Raw genomic sequence first — 15,389 nt, forward strand, 5'->3', positions numbered from 1 at the left:
TATAGTATATAGATAAGCAAGAACACTGCAGCACGTTTATCATTGTTTCTGATGTTTGTAATAATACATAAAATGGGTGGTAAATTTCAACACAATTAAGATTGATCAGGATCTTAGGAAGGCTCAATCTGATAGTGATTTGTGTACTGACAGTTCTAAAAAAACTTAATTTTACAGATTTTACTAAAATTTATCAATTTCTAGTCAAAAATCATGAAATTTTCAGGTTTAGGCACTGCACAGTTTTTTTTACCAACAATAATATAAGCATGTAATATTTTTTTTAAACAATCTCCAAAAAATGCTTGTATTCATATTAAATGTGATCAACTCAAAAGTACCTAATTTTTATGCATATATATTTCTTAAATAAAATTAAACTTTTTCTTAAACTGAGATAAACACAATGATGCATGCAATTGGTCAATTGCAACCTCATATGTAATATTACATAATTTCAAATTAAACTAACATTACAGAAAACACACCAGGTTGGTCTAGTGGTGAACACATCTTCTCAAAGTTAATTTAGAAGTCAAGAGTTCCAGCGTTCAAATCCTAGTAAAGGCAGTTACTTTTGAATGTATTGGAATACTAACTAGATCATGGATACCGGTGTTCTTTGGTGGTTGGAATTCAAACCGCACATCTCAGGAATGGTCGAACTGAGACTGTACAAGATTACACTTCACTTAAACTCACACATATCACTCTCTGAAGTAATACCTAAATGGAAATTCCTGGAGGCTAAACAGGAATAAGAGAACATTTCAGAAAAAAATGATTGTTTTTTCTTCATTAAATTTTATTGCTTTCCATACATGAAATCATTTATTTTCAATGTTATGTAAATTAAGGCATTTCTTCAATGAATTTTATTAGTTACCTTATGAGATTATTGAATTCAGCAAAATTTTATCTTTTTAAAAATAAAGTACAGAAATGATAATTTAGATTCACTGACTTCAAGCGCAACACCTTATCGATTGGAATGTCATTTCATATTCAGTCATCAATATCAAATGTTATGTTAAACTCTTATTGGTCTCCTGAGCATTATTATAGTCTGTCATTTTTAACAGAGATTAGTAAGAATGAAATTTTTTCAAAAGGCTGAGAAAAGCAGTAGACTAACTCAGTCTGTATTTCAAGTTAACATTAATTTTAATATAATTTTTACAAATAAAATGGCTAGGATTACTAATCAATCATGTTATCGGTTGAAGTATCTTTGCTTAATCATTTATAAAAGATGTTCGAGTCATTTTAGTCGTTATGATGCTTTCAATTTTTGAATGCGGTAATTACTGTTAACACTGTATTAAGATTCTGTATGTGGTCCTCCCTATTCTTAACTAATTATTCTGCTGTTACATCTCTTGAGCTTACAATCTGTTGAACTATAGGTCAAGGTTTCACTTTAGAAAAACACCATTGAAATACATGTGGATCTCAAATTAATCGATTCTTCTTTGAACATAGAATCTCTTATTCAGAAAACTTGTTTCTGACATTATTCTTTTATTTATCTCTCTTTTCATTCTGTCTAAGAACAGGACCGATTAGAACTGTTTCATTCTCAATAACTTAGGTTCTTCTGAAGCAAGGATAACGTTTTTTATTTAGGTTTATTTTCACCTTCATTTTTGCAGATAAGGTTACATTTCAGATTTTTGACAAATAGGCTACCTTTGAGTTCTTTTATTTATCTCTTTCCATTCCATCTAATATATCAGGACTAATTGCATCTGTTACATCTTAAATACCTTAGGTTTAATGGAAGCAAGGATATCGTTTCTTATTTAGATTTATCTTCACTTTTCTTTTACCATAAGGTTACAGTTAAGATTTTTTACAAGTAGGTTAGCTTTGAGATTTGTAAACTATACTTTCCACCGATAAATAAATTTTTTCGATACAATTTGTCACTGTCTATAAAACTTATGAAAAGATACAGGAATTATGTAGAACAACATTTTTTCACTAAATAACCTACTTGAAATGACTGAGATTACATTCGAAATTCTGAAATAGTTTCAACAAAAAAAATTTCATTAAAGAATTAAAGTTTTTAGACAAACTACTAATAACTGTAAATTTAGAGGAAATGAATGACAGGTTTTTCAAATTAAATCTTCATCCCTTCTATCACCGACATTGGTATTAGGGGAATAACTGTCTTTATCATCCTTCCTGGATGCAATTACCTTTATCAGCCAATCAAATTTCCATTTCTTTATTGAAGTTATAGCTGTTGTAATATATGTATAATTTCTCCCTACCCATATTTAATCTGGACTCGGGTATGTTTCCTAGTAAAAGTTACCTTTGTCTGCTTGACCGGTTAATCAATCTTTCATACTTATTCAATGCACAATGGATTACAAATATTATAACCGCTACAATTAATGTTTTTAATGTTCAATGGACTCTTACAGCATTATTCTACGTTCAATTGTGTTAATTATTTTTTTTAATTAATTTTATCAGCTGTGCGATAGATGAGGTGAAATTTAAGTGTAAGAACATCATTACTGACTTTTTATTAAAACTTAATCTGTGTTAACCGATAGAAAATAAGGCTGGAACTAGCAATTTATAGAGGCATTGGCAAGACCCAAATTAATATTTCACAGCAAATGGAAACCGATGAATCTCGAGTGTGCGTGCAAAAAAAAGTGTAATCAGAAAAGAATCCCAATATTATTGTTCATTGTGTGCTTTGCAACCAGCTCTTAATTTAACTCCTTGTTTTGAAATCTACCATAAGTACATTTAGTCTAGTTTACATTTAGTTTCAACTTTTTATTGTTACTATTTCCATTTTAATATTTTATTATATTTACTACTGTTTATGTTATTCCTTTGAACTGTTTTTTTCTGTAATGTAATGTATTATGATCGTAATTGATTAAATATTAACATTTTGTTTGATTATTATAATAAAATTAATAATTATCAATTTTGATATTTGTGTTTTTATTTTATGTCTCGCCCAGTATAACAATTTACTTTGTTTAGTCTACAAAGTTCATAATATAACGCTTCTATTACTGTAGATTGTACAGTATGAATAAAACTAATGAAAGTATAACATACTAATTATTTTGTTGTTTGGTGGTGAACGCATCTTCCCAAATCAGTTGATTTGAAATTCAAGAGATCCAGCTGTCAAGTCCTAGTAAAGTCAGTTATTTTTATTTGGATTTGAATACTAGATCGTGGATACCGATGTTCTTTAGCGGTTGGGTTTCAATTAACCAAAAATAAAATATGAGTTTTTCAAAAGGAAAACTATAGTATACATTTTTCATAAGTTTCACTTAAATTAGTCTATATAATTCTCAATTTAAGTCTATTTATTGTATTTGAAATACTACTAGTTGGAATATACTTACATGGAATATTTTTGCTTTAAAAAAAAAGGAAGTATTTTTGAGAATTGCTGCTGTTTTCAGAAGCGATTCATACTTTATGTCTGGTTGTAAAAAAGGAGGAAAATCTAAAAATCTGATTTTTTCCTTTAGATAAAAAGTAGTACCCGAGTTAATTTTAAAAGCCAATAAAAAACAGTTATTTACTGAAGATAAAAATTGAAAATGTTAAATTTAAAATATCAGCTGGTTTGATAGAGCTGAGTTTTAAAAGATTCACATATTTCCACCATAGATAGATTGAGAATAAATAATGTAAAAATTTAAAACTTATTTTTGCAAAAAAAAAAAAAATTATAAGATGATTATAATAATCATACCAAAAAATTAGAGATCGGGAATTAATATTTATATTTCTAAAATTATTAAAGGCATATGATTCAATAGAAGCTCTAGTTAAAATATTGAAATAATTTGTCAATAACTCTAAAGCATTATAAAATAAACGTACTCCAAAGTTAAAATTTAAGGTTGAATTTTCAAACCCATTCAAATAAAAATGACAGTAAGACAAGGTGATGGTCTCTTACATCGTTCAATTTTGCTCTGGAAAAATTAATTGAAGAATAGAATATGAAAATACAAATACTTGTAAACAAAAAAATGCAAAAGTAAGCATCTAAATGTTTATATTTTACTATTAGCTGATGACATTGTAACTTTGGAAAAAACTTTAGATAGGAGAATGAAATTTCAAGAATCAGAAAAACATGCAAACAAAATAAATCAAGCTATAAATTTAATATAATGGGTTCGAATAATAAAAGTAGATAGATGCAAACCATTAAAATTTCAGAAGAATCAATCAAAAGAGTCAAAAAGTTGAAATACTTAGGTAAAGTCACTACTGTGAATGTTTAGAAAAAAAAAGAAATAAACTGCAGAACACAAAAAATGAAAAGTGGCTTTCATCTTAAAGAAACATAAAATAAAAAATTCTTATTAAAAAACACATAAACACTATAAAACCATTGTTTTACCTAGTACGGATGGCATACAGAACTTCTTAGGAAAAATCTAGTAATTGCCAAAAAAATTACTTTAAGGAAACTCTACTGCGAAAACTCAAATATTTATAAAATAACCAAATTTTGAAAAGTCATAGAATTAGAAGAAAAGTCATGGTAGAAAAAACTCAAATTTTATGGTCACTTGAACGAAATGGTTGAAACTAAATTAATAAAACAAATATGTAACTTTTTTTTAAAAAAGGGAAGCAATTTCTCAATGATGGTCGATTGAAGTTCTTATCTGAAGATCTCAAATTATTAAATATTTCCAAAGAAATAATCTTTGATAAATTCTTTCAGAAAATTTGTGTTTGGAATCTACATTTCCAAAGAAACAGAAAATGAAACACGGTGACTGGACCAAAGAAAGGAGAGAAAGGTTTAGGGAAAAATGAAACAATTTGGAAAATAAAGAAGTGGACTATGCATGGGTGAGCCTTTGAAGGTCTAATCACAAACAAAAATAAAAATAAAAATAGGATATGTTATAATGTTTTAAATGTAGTTTAGCTTATCAAAACAAAACTGAATAAATCTGTTACAACACTCTTCACTATTGATTCTGTACATTATTTTAGTTATTAGTTCATATCTTTTTGCATTGACAATTGGATTCACACATTTATACATTGAACTTCCCTAATTGAATGACTGTAATTACAAAATTTATCAGAAACATCAAAATAAAAGATCTCAGGCAGATTCACTTTATAATTTCATCCGGCTTAAGAAGCCAAATTAAAATAACTTGATCAGAAAATCAACAATTTTTCTCACTAAGACTTAACTTTTTTAAAACTATAAAACTTTTTTCAAAAACAACAAAAGTAGCTTCTTCAAGACAAACAATATAGTACATTTATCTAAAAAAGTGTCTTCATGAAAATAATTTAATTTAAAAACATTTCATTACAATGAATAAACATTGAAAAGTATTTTTTTTTAAATAATGATTGCCTTTACATAGTCATTTGCTGTTACTTTGGCTTAAGTTAATGTGTATTAACTTAAGCCAAAGTAACAGAACCACCCGCGAACTTACCCATTCATGTTCCATTTACTTTAGCTGGTTTACATAACTCTATGATAGTAATTTATGATAAAAACATCATGAAGTGTTATTTATAAAATTATATTCACTAAAAAAAGTTTTCCCTGAAGTCTTATACTGTTCGAAAGTCTTATGGAATTTCTTAGGAAAAAATAATAAAAGTTGTAAATATACATATATGTAAATACAGCACAGAAAGAAACCCAGAAAGAAAAACAACAGGAAGTATAAAAACTGGTTTACAATGTTACAAATTAACGTTCAAGATTTTGTACCTAATTTAAAAAAAATTAGTTTAACATTCATTCTCAAAGTGGGTGATAATGCTCCCTTGTGAGCGCTGGAGGCATTCATGGGACTCACAGAAGATTGGGGGTGTGTTCAGGCGGTCAACAAAGGCAATGACATTAAAAAAAAGGCAAAAATTATGTTTTCCTGATACTTCAAACTAAAATTAAAAATACCTACTACGTACAAAAAATTTTTCAATTGAAAACTTTGTATAGATACAACTGTAATATTTTTGAAAGCAATTTTAATAAAAATACTATTAAATATGATTAAATATCTGTTTTCACTGCTCTTATTTAAAATGTGAGTTTCAACTATGAAATTGCTGTTTTTAAGATGCAACTATTAACAGATACCAAGTTTAAAATTTTGGTGGCACTAGAAAATTTTTGATTATAAATGTGGATGGTGGGCGAAAAATTCAGAATCAATGGTTTAAAAGAATATACATATTAAAGAAACATCATGAATATTTTCACTGTACAAGTCTGGCCAGGGGTTTTGTTAAGCCCTTCATCATTTGCCCATTAGCATTTTCTTTATAATCTTCAATTTTCAGGATCTTACTCTGCACTATGTTGTGAAGCCATCAAACAGTAAGGAGTTGATGGTAGGGTATCATCTTACCCAACCGCCCTTCCTCCACTTAATTATAATTTAGTAATGGAAAGAATGATCTACTATAAAAAATATGAGAAAATATAATGTTAAGAATTAATTAACATCAGGTAATTATTAAAAACATTGAGATCAAAAGATAAGTAAAATTTGGAGAAGTGTTCTAGTGACATAACTTGAGCTTATAATCACAAATAAAAATAAATTTTGAATTGTTTTGTAACAGGGAAAAGTTAAAATTTGTTTCAATTATTTCCCTTGAAAAAAAATTGATTCATATAATCTCTTCCATTTTTTCTTCCTTTAAAAATCTGAATTCTAGTTTAAATAATTTTCTAAATATGTTGAGAATCAGCGGAAAATAAAGTTTGACAACCAGTTTCAGAATAATGAGACTCTATCTTCCAAAATGCCCTATGCAGCTAATTACCGTTTCATTCCTATTTACTCCAGGAAGGAGCCAATAATTAGCTACACATGACTTAGAAGAAAAATTTCACTAATCTGAAACTCAATTATTAATAACTTTAGTTTTGTCATGCCGTTCAATGAATAAATCCACTACGCATTTCACAATAGTGTTATTATAAATTTGAATTAATAGAGAAAAACGTTTGGGACTTACATTTAACATTTACATTTTTTGTGTGCGGAGGTAAATGTTCATGCATTTCTTTAAATACACGTATTAACCACTTTAAGCAAACCATTAAAAAGATAGCTAGGACGGGTAAATCATTACTGATATTCAGCGGCAATAACCAGTATACATTACGAATAATAAAACAAACTTTGTTTACGAGCACAAAAAATATTTTAACAATAAAAAAATTTCAGATAAAAGGTACACCAAAAGGTTAGGTCTAAAAATTAACTATAAACATAACATCTTAAAAGTTATTTATAATTTTATAGAGACCACTTGTATCTAGACCACTTACTTACTTTTAGTAAAGGACCACGGTGCAAAATAGTATTTCTTTATTAACAAAAGCCAATCGGTAGACCTACCACATTATTTTATCTTAGTAAGCACTCAAGTAAAATTATTTGGATTAAAAAGTAATCTACGTCGTTAAATTGAGTAATATAGCCATTAACAGTATGGTTACAAAGGACGCACACCCATGTCGTATAATGTATTTAAAGCGTTCTCTCGTTTTTTACAAGATGTAGAAACAATTTTAATCTGCCGACATTTTTGACACGGTTTTTTAAATGTACGCAGCAAACAAGTCAAGCGAGTGTTATAAATGTATTAAAAAAACAATATTATTCTGGAGCTTATAAAAACCTAATAAAGAAGATAGATTAAATTAAAATACTATACTTACATTATATATTCACACAAATTCATAATCTTTTTTTTATAAACATACATTTTAATTTTTTTTTATATCCACAATCACAGTTTAGATTATTATTATCATCTTGGAATGTTCTTTGATCATTTACATACATTACAACTGTAAATAATTAATGTAAAACGGGTTCAAAAACTTACAATTATGAAAATTAACTATATCATTACTTATTTTTAGTAGAGGACCACAGGCACAAAACAGCATCGTTTCATTATTCACAGAAACCATTCAGTAGACCTATCAAATTATTTCTCTTAGTTTGCATGTTGTGTGTTTGAAATTTATTATTGAATAAAAAAAAAAAACCCCTTTGATATTTATTTTATTTCCATCAAATTAGTACAGATTAGATAGGTATCTTATTCTTTTTACTGCTTGTTTTTCAATAAACATTTATTGTAATATTTAACAACGTTAATTTACTATTTTTTTACTAAATATTTGTACCCCTTTGTCAAAAAGTGATGCTGATTCTTTTAATAAATTAAGTCTTGCATTTTTGTGATTATAAATATTATATTGTAATTGTAAATATGATTTATGCGTATAACATTAATAACTTGTAAATCTTTATGTAAGTTTATTGTATTAATATATGTAATGAGTGAAATAAGATGTGAATCCTTAGACTTGTACTAGTCTCTTCAGACTATAATAGGACTAAGTGAAGCGAGGAGCTTGCTTACAAACTGTGTATGGAGGTGCTGAATCATCAGGAGCCGAGTACATCCAAAAGAAGCTGAAGATCTTTAAATTTTTAAAATCCTCATGAATGAAACTAAGTCTATACATACTGTTTGTACGGGAAAGACGCTGCCGTCTTATACGGGTAAGCAGTGGCTGGTAGAGCTTTCCCCTCCACCTTGGCAAAACAAAAAAAATCTAGTTGTAAGAATGGGAGAGAGGTTTTAATCAGTGAGAGCACTAACCTGCATGTACATAAATATATACCTCTAAATACATTTTAAAATATAATATATATATCTTTTACCTGGGCTGGTCAAAAAGTTCTCACCCAACACAGATGTGGTGCAAGTATGACCAAATTACTATTTAAGTATGATTCTTTATATGTTATGCTATGAAGGATCAGATGTATACATTTAGAATACTAGATCGTGGATACCGGTGTTCTTTGGTGGTTGGGTTTCAATTAACCACACATCTCAGGAATGGTCGAACTGAGAATGTACAAGACTACACTTCATTTACACTCATACATATCATCCTCATTCATCCTCTGAAGAATTATCTAAACGGTAGTTACCGGAGACTAAACAGGAAAAAGAAAGAAAGAAAGAAAAGATGTATACGTTTATTTTCACGGTTGTATAGCACAAGAATAAAACAAACAAGTTTGATATTTTTTTGGAATATGGATAAAATTTATTAAGTTTGAACTGTTACTAAGTACTTGTGTTAAAAATGGTAATTCTAACAGACATAAAAAAAAGTTTTAAATTCACTTTAAAGAATTCTTCGTTTTCATTTTTTTTTCAATTAAAAAAGTGGGCTGCTAAATGTAGATCAATTTAAGACGATAAAAGCTCAGCACATCCAAAACCTGCTAACACTGAAAAAATCATTAAAAATTTCCCAATGTTGTATTAAATGATCACCGACTCATGACGGTGTCCGCTACAATTATGCACATGAGCTAGTTGACATCAGAAACATTTCAATAGAAAACATTTTAGGTGTGAAAAACTTTCTGCTCTATGGGAGCTGCATTTGTTAACAACTGACCATAAACTTCTCAAGGCTATTATAAATTTATTTAAATATAATTCCACTCAGTTTCTTCAACGTTCTATTACACATCATGAAACACAGATTCATCGTTACATGTCACAGACCAAAGAATAATGGTTGCGTGAAATTGTGCCAAAGAAAGAGAAAATGGTTCAAAATAAAAAAAAAACACGGCTACGCATTTTTTTCTGTTATTTAAAAAAGATTCAGCTGGGAAATTGTTATTTCAGTAGTTTTCAACAGTTGAAACTCAATAGAATTTCAACCACGCTGATTATTATCGATACATGTAATTCAAGAATTTGTGAATCTATTACCGGTCCTTTTTTCCAGAAAATTAATCTTTAATATTGTAAATTAAATACTGTTAGTTTCTTTTACAAAATAATAAGAGATTTTGAGGTTACTGATAAATCTTCTACTAATGAAAGATTTATCGATTAAATTTGTTGTTTATGACTTAAGTATTGAGAAAGGAATTCCATCAGTAGCAACTGAATCTTTAATTTTTATGTGCAAAGTCCGTGTTTTAATTTCTTGTATATCGACCTTAAAATAATAGTAATACAATAATTTGGGTCCCAGAAAAATGTAATCACTTTTTTTGCCATTCTATAAAAGAATAATTTACACGTGTAGGATTCCTCTAGTTTAGTAGAGACCAAAAGACAAGCCAAGTCTTAATAGCTCTACATTCACATAGCTAATTAGCAGGGAGCAGATCTCACATTTTAAAATTTGTACTTAGAATCCCAACTCGATACTAGAATATTGTTTCTTCCAGTATTAGAATAACGATTCGGTATTCTACATACAGTGTATTAAAGATTGTCAAGTTTTTCCTTTATTTTTAACTACGGGTCAGTCAGAATCTCTCTCCATTTACTTGTTTCCTGAAATATAAGTCTCCATTTATTTTCCCTCAGTTCCTGAGGGCCTGGGAAAAAAATTTATGCAAAAAAGATTTGTGCAATAAAAGAATCGTAAGTTACAGATTAACGTATTAAGGATTTACTGATTTCTTTTATATTTAAATTTATGAACAAAATTCTAAAAATTTTACTTTATTTAAATTCAAATACCTGCCATACAAAAATATTGTACTCGTAAAAATATTACTTAAATTAAAAGAAACATGTACAAATATGGATGCAAATTCATGTTTTTGAATTAGACCGCCTAACATCATGCATTATTTATGTTAAATCATAGAATATTATTGCTTCACTTCAGTCAATATTATTTCCTTAAAATGTAGCATTAATGTTATTTGAAGACAAAAGCTGGTTAAGCTTCTGTCACTTATACTTTAGAAAAAACTGTTGAATCTTTATTCTTAACATCGTATTCATTTTCGTATAAAAGATTTATAGCATTTAAAAAAAATACCAACTAGGAATATGAACCAAGAATTTCACTCTTTTAAACTCACCAATTTGTGAGGTTATGTTTGTATTCATAATAAATGTGATCACCTCAAAAGTACCTCTTTTTTATGTATATATATATATTTCTTAAAAATTTAACTTTTTTCTTATTCTGAGATAAACACAGTGATGCATGCAATCGGTAAATTACAACTTCATATGTAATACTACATAATTTCAAATTAAACTAACATTACAGAAAACTCACCAGGTTGGTCTAGCGGTGAACACATCTTCCCAAATAAGTTGATTTAAAAGTCGAGAGTTCCAGCGGTCAAGTCGTAGTAATCAGTTATTTTTACACGGTTTTGTATACTAGATCGTGGATACCGGTGTTCTTTGGTGGTTGGGTTTCAATTAACCACACATCTCAGGAATGGTCGAACTGAGACTGTACAAGATTACACTTCACTTAAACTCACACGTATCATCCTCTGAAGTATAACCTATACAGGAATAAGAAAGAACATTACAGAAAAAAATGAATGTTTGTTCCTTCATTAAATTTTATTGCTTTCCATAAATAAAATCATTTATTTTCAAGGTTATGTATATTTAATTATGAATATGAAGATGTGACTATCCACTACAAAAATAAAACAAAAAGGCATTTCTTCAATGAATTTTATTAGTTACCGTATAAAATTACTGAATTCAAAAAAAAATTTTATTATAGTTTTGAAAAATAAAGTACAGAAATGATAATTTAGATTCACCTACTTCAATGCAACACCTTATTCAGTCATCAACATCAAATGTTACGTTAAAATCTTATTGGTCGCCTGAGCTTTATTAGTCTGTCATTTTTAACAGAGATTAGTAAGAATGACATTTTTTCAAACGGCTGAGGAAAAATGATAACACTAACTCAGCCTGTATTTCAAGTTGACATTAATTTTAATATAATTTTTACAAATAAAATAGATAGGATTACTAATCAATCATGTTATCGGTTGAAATATCTTTGCTTAATCATTTATAAAAGATGTTTGAGTCATTTTAGTCGTTATGATTCTTTCAATTTTTGAATGCGGTAATTACTGTTAACACTGTATTAAGATTCTGTATGTGGTCCTCCCTATTCTTAACTAATTATTCTGCTGTTACATCTCTTCAGCTTACAATCTGTTGAACTCAATGTCAAGGTTTCACTTTAGTAAAACACCACTGAAATACATGTGGATCTCAAATTAATCGAATCTTCGTCCAACATAGAATTCTCTTATTCAGAAAACTTGTTTCATTATAACTTGTTTCTGACATTATCCTTTTATTTATCTCTCTTTTCATTTTGTCTAATATCAGGACCGATTAGATCTGTTTCATTCTCAATATCTTAGGTTCTACTGAAGCAAGGATAAAGTTTTTTATCTAGGTTTATTTTCACCGGTAAGTTTAAATTTCAGATTTTGGACAAGTAGGCTAGCTTTGAGTTCTTTTATTTATCTCTCTTTCCATTCCATCTAATATATCAGGACTAATTACATCTGTTACATCTTAAATGCCTTAGGTTTAATGGAAGTAAGGATATCGTTTTTTATTTAGATTTATCTTCACCTATTTTTTACCATACGGTTGCAGTTAAGATTTTTTACAAGTAGGTTAGCTTTGAGATTTGTAAACTATACTTTTCACCGGTAAATAAATTTTTTCGATACAATTTTATCACACTGTCTATAAAATTTATGAAAAGATATACGAAGTATGTAGAGCAATATTTTTTCACTAAGGAACCTATTTAAAATGACTCTGAGATTTCATTCGAAATTCTGAAATAGTTTCAACAAAAAAAATTTAATCAAAGAATTAAAGTTTTTAGCCAAACTACTAATAACTGTATATTTAGAGGAAATGATGATTTTGCAAATTAAACCTTTATCCCTTCTATCACCGACATTGGTATTAATGGAATAATCGTCCTTCCTGGATTCCATTACCAGCAGATCAAATTTACATTTCTTTATTGAAGTTACAATTGTTGTAATATACAAGTATGTATAATTTCTCCCTCCCCATATTTAATCTGGACTCGGGTATGTTTCTTAGTAAAAGTTACATTTGTCTGCTTGACCGGTTAATCAGTCTTTTATACTTATTCAGTGCACAATGGATTACAAATATTATAACCGCTACAATTCTTGTTTTTAATGTTCAATGGACTCTTACAGCATTATTCTACAGTCAATTGTGTTAGTTTTTTTTTTTTTATTAATTTATCAGCTGTGCGATAGATGAGGTGAAATTTAAGTATAAGAACATCATTACTGACTTCTTATTAAAAATTAATCTGTATTAACCGATAGAAAATAAGGCTGGAACTAGCAGTTATATAGAGGCATTGGTAAGACCCCAATTCATATTTCACAGCAAATGGAAACCGACGAATTTCGAGTGTGCATGCAAAAAAAACGTGTAATCAAAAAAGAATCCCAATATTATTGTCCATTGTGTCCTTCACAACCGGCTCTTAATTTAACTCCTTGTTTTGATTAAATCTACCGTAAGTACATTAAGGCTGGTTTACATTTAGTTTCAATTTTTTATTGTTATTATTTCCATTTTAATATTTTATGATATTTACTACTGTTTATGTTATTCCTTTTAACTGTTTTTCAGTAATGTAATGTATTATGATCGTAATTGATTAAATATTAATATTTTGTTTGATGATTATATTAAATTAATAATTATCAATTCCGATATTTGTATTTTTATTTTATGTCTCGCCCAGGATAACAATTTACTTTGTTTAGTCTACAAAGTTCATAATATAACGCTTCTATTACTGTAGATTGTACAGTATGAATAAAACTAATGAAAGTATAACGAGATAATTATTTTGTTGTTTGGTGGTGAACGCATCTTCCCAAATCAGTCGATTTGAAATTCGAGAGTTCCAGCGGTCAAGTCCTAGTAAAGTCAGTTATTTTTATTTGGATTTGAATACTAGATCGTGGTCACCGATGTTCTTTAGCGGTTGGGTTTCAATTAACCAAAAATAAAATATGAGTTTTTCAAAAGGAAAATTATAGTATAGATTTTTCATAGGTTTCACTTAAATTAGTCTAAATAATTCTCAATTTAAGTCTATTTATTGTAATTGAAATACTACTAGTTGGAATATACTTACATGGAATATTTTTGCTTTAAAAAAAAAGGAAGTATTTTTGAGAATTGCTGTGTTTTCAGAAGTGATTCATACTTTATGTCTGGTTGTAAAAAATGAGGAAAATCTAAAAATCTGATTTTTTCCTTTAGATAAAAAGTAGTACCCGAGTTAATTTTAAATGCCAATAAAAAACTTATTTACTGAAGATAAAAATTGAAAATGTTAAATTTAAAATATCAGCTGGTTTGATAGAGCTGAGTTTTAAAAGATTTACATATTTCCACCATAGATAGTTTGAGAATAAATAATGTAAAATTTTAAAACACTTGTTTTTGCAAAAAAAAAAATAATAATTATAAAATGATTATAATAATCATACCAAAAAATTAGAGATCGGGAATTAATATTTATATTTCTAAAATTATTAAAGGCATATAAATCAAACAAATCAGGGCATAGATAATTTGAATTCTCAATACGTTCAAATTTTTGAACATTCAGTATATTATTATTAACTAATATTATAATAGAACACTAAAATAAATTATGGAAAACGATAAATACTCAATGTCATTTATATATTTTTATTGTGGAAGTTGAATAAATTGCATAGAAATACCTTACAGCAAGCAACAGCAGAATATTTTTAAATGGCCAGAATCATAATTAATAGACTATTAACAAAATATTTATTTTTAACAAATGAAAAGTTATGAGAAATTTTGCTAATTTTTTTATGTATCATTACTTTACAATTTATTACTCCAAAATTTAACTGTAGTAATCTTCTTGAATCAGAAGATTCAAGTCTTCTGAGATAGCTAGTATAGTACAATCTCTACTAGAAAAACACCATAACAGGATGCAGGTGGATTGGAGGAATAAGAGAGGATCTTAAGGAAACTGTCTTACACCAGAAGACACCACATTAAGATAAAATTAAACAAGAAAATCAAAAACAAAGACGCCTGCTTCACACTCGCCAGAAAAACATACAACACGAACATTTTTAACACTAGAAAGGGCACAAAGAACAGAACTTATTAAAAAGTACTGGCAGGAACGCAAGGCTCAAACAGTCCCATCAAAGAGACTTTGATAATGGCTGACCAAAATGTTCTTATTATGTGGTCATAAAAAATTATATATATTTATATATATATATGTCTCTTCTTTTAATTAAATTTTTCCAAATGCTTCTTTCTTCATCAATTTGTCGCAAAACCTTTTCATTTGTCACTTATCCACCCATCTGATTTTTAACATTCTCCTATAGCACAACATTTCAAAATCTTCTAATCTTTTCTTTTCAGGTACTCTGATTGTCCAAGTT

The 15,389-nt window shown here is 28.1% G+C and overlaps 1 long non-coding RNA gene across 2 annotated transcripts in view; it reads right to left on the reverse strand.

Moving 5' to 3' along the window:
- The window catches only part of LOC142328978 (uncharacterized), a 39,695-nt gene that overhangs the window by 12,163 nt on the left and 12,143 nt on the right, over window positions 1-15,389 (reverse strand). For both annotated transcript variants that reach the window (XR_012757396.1, XR_012757395.1), the window contains exon 3: window positions 11,156-11,393. This is a non-coding gene — a long non-coding RNA (uncharacterized LOC142328978). The remainder of the gene's footprint in view (window positions 1-11,155; window positions 11,394-15,389) is intronic.

The sequence above is a fragment of the Lycorma delicatula genome, chromosome 8 (assembly GCF_047948215.1).
Source record: "Lycorma delicatula isolate Av1 chromosome 8, ASM4794821v1, whole genome shotgun sequence".
Lineage (NCBI taxonomy): Eukaryota > Metazoa > Arthropoda > Insecta > Hemiptera > Fulgoridae > Lycorma > Lycorma delicatula.